Source organism: Neomonachus schauinslandi, chromosome 12 (assembly GCF_002201575.2).
Source record: "Neomonachus schauinslandi chromosome 12, ASM220157v2, whole genome shotgun sequence".
Taxonomy (NCBI): Eukaryota; Metazoa; Chordata; class Mammalia; order Carnivora; family Phocidae; genus Neomonachus; species Neomonachus schauinslandi.
In genome coordinates this window covers 74335284-74345165 of record NC_058414.1, presented here as the reverse complement: position 1 = coordinate 74345165, position 9882 = coordinate 74335284, and positions in this window count along the sequence as shown.

Genomic DNA, 9882 nt, shown 5'->3' with positions numbered 1-9882 from the left:
AATAGCATTGTGTGCTACAGAGAAATCATTTGCAAACAAGTCCATTGATGCGGCAAACTTCACTATTGTCTTCTTTTAAGAAATTGCCATAGCCACCCTGCCCTTCAGCAACCACCACCCTAGTCAGTCAGGAGCCATCAACATTGAGGCAGGACCCTCCACCAGCAAAAAGATTAGGACTCACTGAAAGCCCAGATGATGGTTAGCATTTTTTTAGCAAGAAAGTATTTTTAATTAAGATATGTACATTATATTTTTAGACACAGTGCTATTGCAGACATAATAGACTACGGTACAGTGTAAACATAACTTTTATATGCACTGGGAAATCAAAAAGTTCATCTTAGTTTATTACCAAGATGAGAATAAATAGCCCAGGAACTCAATAGGAAGAGAGCAGAGTTCAGACTGTGAGGACTTTCTATGTTAGCAAGGACTCAATAAGCCACTAAAAGCAAGGCAGAAGAAGTCTCCATGGGACCTGCGCCCAGTTGAAATTGGGATCTGCAGTGATAGATGATGTAAATCAAGTCTTGCTGGGTGGTCTAAGAAAACTTTGGAAATAAAGATAACCCAAATGAGAATAAATAGAAGCTATTCAGAGATTGTAGTGAGGGAGTCAGCCATCATCACTTACATTTGACAGAGACTCAAAGGAAAGCAGGAAAGTGGAAAAGCTCTAACATTGAAAAAAATGGAAGACTTCATACTTGAAGTCTAATTGGGGGTGGTTGGCATGGGGAAGCTGCAGATTGGTTAATTAGAAGTGTTGCATTTTATGTGATTAATTTGAAGAGCATATTTGGCTTTCTCTGGTTAGTGTTGAGTTGGAAGCAGAAAGAGGGAGAAGTGAAATATTGGAAAACTGGCAGTCATGACAAGGTTTTGGTCAAAACCTTCATTCATTCATTGAATTCTGGGCTGATTTCAGAGATTATGGATCAGAGTTCTATTTTCATATTATGGTCTGGCTATTGTCCATTTGAATATTCACTCTTTCACAAATATTCTAAGATTAATTTATCTCCTGACTTCTGAATTTTAAGTCTTGACAAAATGTAAGTACTTTATCAATAAGAGTTATTATTAAGATTTTAAAATGAGTTTTCTGCTCTCTACAATCATTATAAGAAAAAATTTGCCAACTTCTCTACTTCCTATATATATATTTATTTATTTATTTATTTATTTATTATTTCCATTGATGTTTTAGTAGCAGAGTGGAAAAGATATAGTAAACTCAAATACCTACCTAGCCACTTAGAAGCAGAAGAATGTTCAAGCTTCTTAACTATAACCTCAGTTCCTTCAATGTAATAGAAAGAAGATAAACTAATCACTTCCCAAGATTGTTCTCATGAGGCAGATCTTTTCTCCTTTATACTACATTTATACTACTTCAGAATCCTTGGAATCATGTATCTTTGATATAAGTTATATTGATCGGCTACATGATACTCTAATTCACTATGATTCACTCAGACATTCCCTTACTGTGAGGTATTACATTTTTTTCCCATTTTTTTTCTCCCACCATTAAATACTGAAAACCTTACCTTGCTATTCATGTTTTCTTCTTGGGAATTATGTCCACTGGAGACAGTTCTATGACTGAGATTACTAGTTTACAATGTATGAAAGTATTTATGTTTCATAAAATACACTACCAATATTTTTCCAAAGTCTTTCAGTGTTTTAAGATCCACTTGAATCAAAAGTTGACTGAAAAAAAATTTGACTGTGTTGAAAAATATGGAAGACCAGAAACCATAAATGACCAAAGCTACTTTCTTGTTTGGCCATCTCGTTATATTCTTTTATAAGAGCGGGAGGAGAGAAACACATTAAATAGATTTATATGAAAGATTTATTTTGAATAATAGATTTAAAAATGAAATTCCTTAACACAAAACCATTTTGCATGTAATTAAGCTGGGTACAAAAGTAGAGGGTTGATGATGTTCACAGTTCTTTAAAGTTGTAGAGAAATTTCTTTAAATCTTGTCAGTATCACTCTATGACTGAATTCATGAAACTCATTTGGCATTAGGGATAAAGTTTAAAGCTTTTATTAAGTGAGGCAGAGCCGGAAGAGGAGAGGAGAGACTGTGAAATGCCTTTTTTCTTTTCATCTGGACAGGGTACTTCCCCCTTTATCCTCATAGGTTTCCCTTCAGGGACACGTGCTCTCAGACTCTGAAACCATGGCAGGGACAGGGGTTGCTGCATGGGCTCCCAAATTATAATCCCCACTACCTTCCAGATGTGGGAGTGGAGTAAGCTCCAGGAATGAAGCTTCTGCCACTAGAATCAGAGGGGGTGGAAATTGCAGGGTGCCTAGGGAAGTTTTCTGGGTGACGAGGCTTTCCCGGTGTTACAGCCCCAGGTGGGCAGGGCGCTGGTATTGTGCAAGCCAGCTTCTCCGTAGGCTCTAGTGCCCACCCGAACGCCACTCCCCCCCGCCACCAACCACTCTGCTACCACCGGGTCTAGCAAAGGACACAGCAGCCCCTGGGCTTTTCCTAGACCAGAGAAGGGGGCCGGACCAGCGCCTGGGCACCGGGTCCCTGCGGCTAGAACATGTGCACCCGCCCAGAGCTACTGCCTGGTAGTTAGGATTTTAAGAGTTTCCTTAGCTTCGTTGCCTTCCCCAAAAGTGCGAGGTTACAAGCAGCAGTGCTTTGATGCTGGGCGTCACCACTGCAAAAACTGCTTCTGTGACCTCCAGCTCCGGGGTGGGATCAGGCGGCAGTGAGAAACGGGAAACTTGGGGAGCATCTGGATTCATTCAGGCGATCCTCAACCCACTCCCCAGAATGATGAAATAGGTTGTGTTCTCTCTTGGAAAGGCAGGGCAAGTGGCAGTCCAGGTCCTCTTCCAGCCAGAGGAGAGACTGCGGGGACATGGGCGTGAGTAGTGACAGGCCTGAGTCCCACTAAGAGAGCTCAGGAAATCCACAGGGGTGCTGAGTGGGGAACGTGAGGTAAGTGCCCTATAATCTTTTGATGGGGATCCATAGCCTCACCTAAGAGTCATAAAAAACAGGTAATAGGGACAGTGTGATAGGAGGCTGATAGGGCGCGGCCAGGAAGTGGTAGAGACATATTCTGGGAAAAACTGGTGCGCCTGCCCTGACTCCACCTACATGTGCAGCTAGACATGGTCTGCGTCCCCAGTGAGGCATTGTTTCCCTTTCTAAGGCTCCTCAGCATCTGGGGCATTGTAGCACTTAAAATAGTAACTTCACATAGGATCCCAGATAGTGTGTCTCTTAGTCATTCATAAATCAAAATTTTAACATCAACAGCAGCAACAACAACAAACTTTTAGCGGAATCCTGATCCTTTCATTATAGGACACATTATGGACAATTTTAAAGAGGTTTAACTAAATTTAAATAGTAATAGAAAGTACATAAATCATCATTTCCTTTTCCAGTATACACATTTTAAATGATCAAATATTAGCATATTATAGGAAAGTTTATAATGAGAGAAAAAAACTCCCATAATATAGAAACTTCTGAAGTAAAAACATTTTTGATAAGATCAGAGATTTTTAAAATAGATTTTATATTTTAGAGCGCTTCTGGGTTCACAACAAAACTGAGCAGAAGATACAGATATTTCCCATATACGTCTGTCCCAACATATGCATTGCCTCCCACACTATCAGTATAACTCACCAAAACTATACATTGGTTACCAAGGATGAACCTACATTGATACATCATAGTCATCCAAAATCTGTAGTTTACATTTACTCTTGGTCTTGTATGTACTTTAGGTTTGGACAAAAGTATAATGTATAATGTATAATGATATGCATCCACCATTACAGTATCCTACAGAATAGGTCCATTGCCCTGTCTGTGTTCTCCCATTCATTCCACCCTCCCTCCAGCCCTTCACAACCTCTTTTTACTGTTTCCACAGTTTTGCCTTTTCCAAAATGATATTTGCTGGAATCATATAGTATGTAGTCTTTTCACACTGGCTTCTTTCACTTAGTAGTATGCATTTAAGTTTCCTCCATGTCTTTTCATGGCTTTAGTGCATTTCTTTTTAGCACTAAACAATATTCTATTATCTGGATATACCACAGTATCCATTCATCTACTGAAGGACATCTTGGTTGCTACCAAGTTTTGGCAATTATGGATAAAGCTGCTATAAATGTTCAGGAGCAAAATTTTTCACAGACATAAGTTTTCAACTCCTTTACGTAAATACCAAGGAGTGTGATTACTGGATTATATGGTAAGAGTATGTTTAGTTTTGTAAGAAGATGACATACTATCTTCCAAAGTAGCTGTACCATTTTGCCTTCCCACTGGCAATGAATGAGGGTTTCTGTTGCTCCACGTCCTCGCCAGTATTTGATGTTGTCAGTGTTCTAGGTTTTGGCTGTTCTAATAGGTGTGTAGATCTCTTTGTTGTTTTAATAACACACTTTAGGTAGGTAGGTAGATAGATAGATAGATAGGTATAAACTATATGCTTTACTAAGGCATCTAAGAAAAACCTTTGGAGTGGAGAGGTGCTCCATGTTCTTGAACAAAGAGACTCATTTATCTAAAATATGTAAACTTTTATTATTTTAGCAATTTCCTATAAACCAAATCAAAATATCAAGATTTTAAAAATTAGAATTATTTGTGATGCTATTCTGGTATACTTTTATGATGATATTAAGAAAAATTTTGAAAAAAGATAAAGAGATTTATAAATTTCCACTAATTATTGTTTTACTGACAGCATAATAGATGGACAAATGAATGGAATAGAATAGAAAGTTTAGAAACACATCCAAATATCAATGAGAATCAGTATTTGATCATTATGAAAATTCAAATTAGTAGGGAAAAGCTAAATTATTCGTAAGTACTGGCCCAGATCTCTAGTAGTGAACCATACGTGGACTCTTAGAGTATAGCTCTGTTAGTGCACAGCGGAGTGCTCAGGTATTGCTTCCGAAGCAATCCCTCATTTCAGTCAGAACTTTACGTGGAGCCCAGATCATCCCCCAGATCTTCAGGCTAGATTCCCTTTTGAGACCTTTGTTGTTCTTGCTAAGAAATCAGGGCTGTGACTAGGATGAGGCAAGCAGGACACTTAGGATGGAAATCCAAGGATTGCTAATAGGGACCAGCTGAAGCCATCAGATTCCAATAGCATTGCGAAAAGGCATCAGTTTCCTTTCTTTGCTCCTAGATGGTCTCCCAAGACCTAAGTCCTTTGTAGCTGCCTGTGTCAGACTATGAAAATTCCTGTCATCTTCCTCCAGAGCAGTGGGGGACTGCTTACCTTAGATTCCCACTACTAAGGTCATTTACTCAAGTCCTAAATTTGATATAGTAATGAACACCTCCCATGTGACTCCTGTCTGTACCTCAGTTTTAGGAGAGGCTGCCATAATTTTCAAGGTTCAACAGGATCCTCTGAATCTAGAGGAGCTAAGTCTCTTAGGGAAGGTTTATTCAAACCCATCCATGTATCACAATCCAAGTATAAAAAGTAGTTTCCATCTTCCAAAACAATTGGGGATCAACATGGAGATTGAGCATTATTCTTACAAAGATTTTCTGGTTTGGAATGTGAGTGAATAGAATGGGAATAGTTTTCCACATCAGTCTTGACTTGATCTGTTAGCTGTCTCCCATTAGCATGATTGGCCACTGTTAATAGAGACCCTAAAGTTTCTTATATACAATCACAAATTTGTTATCTAATGATTTATAATATATGTAACTTTAGTTACAAGTGATGTAGTAGCTGAGTGCAAGTCATGAAATTACAAACCACAAGCAATAAACCACCTAATAAAGTAATACTAGGATTTAAAACATTTTGTGAAAACTGCAGAACTTTGAGACCTTAGCAACTATGTAAAAACAGTGGGTTTTACTGAAGGATCCAGAATAGGACAGTAATAAAGTTAATGAGCACATTCTTCTGTTGCTTCACTATCTCACAAAATACTTGTATATGTTATGTCATTAAATCCCCACAACACTTGGGAGTTAGGAAGGTCAGGCAAGAGCCACATCTTACAGGAGCCAAAGAGAAAGTACTTTACCAAGAAAAAATAGCTATGTGTCTAAACTGGGAGAACTAATTTCAGGACTTCAGGATCTTATCATGTGACCTCTGGTTAATTTAATGAGTTGTACTGCTTTCAATTCAGGACTACTCAGTGATAATTTTTCACTTAAATGCTAATATAAAGCTAGTATAGCTCAGAAGTTTGAAGTGTATAGAAATTATATACCGATTTTATATAACTGAGTTATGAGCTTGTCTGTTATGAGAAATATGAGTATTGTGTAATATAGTTGGTACATCTCATCAGTATTAAAATAGTAATGTTATTTATTACATTTTCTTCTATATAATAATCACCATGTGATTTCTAAGAAAAAAATAATAAAGGAGATCCAAATATTCTTTATTTCAAACATAGCTATCAGTTAAAAATTCTGGTAGTGGATTTTCTCTTGTTGATTCTGCCAAAGATATAGAAAGTAGGATTATGAAAGTTTTCATAATAAAAGAGCTATTTAAAAATCAATATGTAAATTTCATTGTTTTTCTTAAAATTCTACAATTTATTATTATTTAAGATGTTCATTGTGAGGGTGCCTGGGTGGCTCAGATGGTTAAGCGTCTGCCTTTGGCTCAGGTCATGATCCCAGGGTCCTGGGATCGAGTCCCGCATCGGGCTCCCTGCTCCTTGGGAGCCTGCTTCTCCCTCTGCCTCTCTCTCTCTGTGTCTCTCATGAATAAATAAATAAAATCTTTAAAAAAAAAAAAAAAGATGTTCATTGTGAGATTCTGAAATAATGTCTGAAGAGAAATTTAGTTTCAGAAGTTTACTAAATTCATTAAATCCATATGATGCCTTTGTATACATTAGAAAACAAGTGTTATTTATTTCTTTTTTTCTTTTTTTTTTTTTTGAGACAGAGAGAATGAGAGAGAGAGAGCACATGAGAGGGGGGAGGGTCAGAGGGAGAAGCAGGCTCCCTGCTGAGCAGGGAGCCTGATGCGGGACTCGATCCAGGGACTCCAGGATCATGACCTGAGCCGAAGGCAGTCGCTCAACCAACTGAGCCACCCAGGCGCCCAAGTGTTATTTATTTCTATATAATTAGAAACAGTGGATTTGTTATAAAATGGGTTTATTATTTTTACAACGAATTATTTCTTGTAATAAATGATAGCAACTTATTCATAATAAAAGCACCTGTCTATTTAAACTGGGACTGTACACAAGCACAAAGAAATATGAACTTCAATAAAAGATGTCAGGTTATATTCTTAATTTACTTTTGCAGAACAGTATAGAAGTTGGAAAAGCAATTCCTTATTGAGAATCACAAATTCTTTTATATGTTGTTACATTAATAATCTATTAACCTTTCTCTTTTGTAAGTTGAAGAGAATGAGTTGCTCCCATTAGAACAAAATATTTTTCTCCCATTTGTTGGCTAATTATCATGATTTACTGTCTTAATCCATTCGGGCTATAACTAAGTACTATAGATTAGGTGGTTTAAACAACAGACATTTATTTCCCATAATTCTGGAGGCTGTAAGTCTGAGATTAGGGTGCTAGCATAGTCTGGTTCTTGAGGAGGGCCTTCTTGGTTTACTTTGTGTCCTCAGATGGCTGAAAGAGCTAGCTAGCGATCTCTGGTCTCTTATGGGGGCACTAATCCCATTCATGAGGGTTTCTGTAACTTGATTACCTCCTAAAGGCCCCACCTCCAAATACCACCACATTGGAATTAGGGTATCAACATGTCAATTTTGGGGGGACATAAACATTTAGTTCATAACATTTACTAATTTTGTTAGACCAAGACATTTTATTATCATCAACCAGATTTGTATTTGTAGAATAAATATATAAACATCCCATTTCTGGACTCAACTCGAAGTTTTAATAGAAGTGCAAAAATAGGTCACAAAAACAAAATTGCTGTAATGAAAATTGTGGGGATTGAACCCACGACCCTGAGACTGAGACCTGAGCTAAGATAAAGAGTCGGACACTTAACTGACTGAGCCATCCAGGTACCCCTAAATGGTTGATCTTAAACTTACCTAAGTAGAACCTCCAAGTAGTTCAGAGTAGGTAAGTTCTTAGCATGGGACCTTTTCATTTATTCTTCCAAGAAAGAAGAAATAGCCATGTTTGCAGGACTCTATTCACAGGGTACATAAAATGGCTAGGACTAAATGAGTTTACTGCCATCTCTCTGAGAACAGGAAGGAAATACACTTGTCTCTTCTGTACTCCCTTCCCCTGGCCACTGGAAAGTTTTTGTAAGGATCATTGTCTCTTACTTGTTTTCTAATGTGGCAGAGTATGGTGCCTCTAGACCTTATGATGGGTTCTTCATGCTAAACTGAACAGTCTCTACCTACATTCCCTCCTTGAACTAAAGAATTAGCTAAGTATGCTATCTCCTTACTGCCCCTAATGGATGAGCTCTAGAAAAATCGTGCTGTTTAAATTTGTTGTTCCCCAATTATAATACCAATTCTTTTCATGATGCCATTTCTGTTGATTTTATTGGGTTAGGATTATGATAACTATAATTCACTTGTATCAAATTTTGATAAATCACATTCTCCCTTGCATATAATAATTTGTGATGGTGGGGAGGATTTTAATGTATCAGTTGCCCACCAAGAGTATAATTAATACTCTGGAATATTCTCCAGTTGTGTTCCAAAGGGATAGTTTGTGGCCAGGCATAAGAGTATTGTACTCATAATATTATTATATATTTTCCTATTGCTGATTCAAATTCATTCTTACTTTTTAGTTATGGATGAGAGTTCTGAAAAAGACCCATTAGCAGGTAGGATTTTTATAGATTTATTACCTCTTAAATAAGGGAATGAAGAGAAATGGAACTAACATTTATTCAGTGTTTTACTCTGAACTAGATAGGACATTATGTGCTTAACATGTGTTCTCTATATAATAATCATAATAGCTCTGCAAAGTTACCATGCTGTCATTTTCTTCTTTTTATTAATTACAAAATTGTGATTTAGGGCACTTGATTAATTGGCCCAAGATCCCACAGTTAAAATGTGCTGAACCATAATTTAACTCCAAGTCGGCCAGGCTTTCAGACCAACACCCCCTCCCACCCCCCCACCCCGCCCCCCCGCCCCTCCATGGTAGCTTTGTATCCACAGTCTCAAGAGACAGGATCCAGTTAAGATCCTGGATCCTCGATCTTCAAGAAGTCAGATTTAACTGTATTTGCTTTTTCTGAGAAAAAAAAAAAAGCCAAAGCAAACACAGGTAAAGGCCTAGAATTTGTTCTAAAATGTTTGATAGTTAAAATAGTAATCAGTACTTTGTTTTCACCATCAAGGGTTTGAGGGCAGATCTCAGTTAGCTCTGGTCTCAAGACTGTAGATTATTTGATTGCCTTCTCTTTTCTCAGATTAAAATCAGCGAAGGAAAAAGATACTTAGGGTAAAATCCCAGAAAAGCCAGGTATAAGCTTCCAGTAGTCCTCTGCCAGTGGAGTTGCACAGATAGCACCTAATTTTCCCAGCAATAATATTTGATGACACATGCCAAGTGTTGCTAACCAGAGAAACTCTCTCAAGTCTTGGGAGTTAGGGGGTTTTTACCAGGGCTCTGTGAATACTGTTTATAGATAAATAGACAAGTAGCTCCCACATGATTAACTTCCATTAGTCTCCAACCCCTGGAAGTTCAACTGAAACAAGCATGGCCCAAGACTTGAGGCATGCAAAACTCTCTTATCAGAAAGGATATTCCAAGGGCTCAAAGGTTATCTCCCCAGAAGACAGAAGGACAAGGCCCAGTCCTTTTTTTGGAGTGTG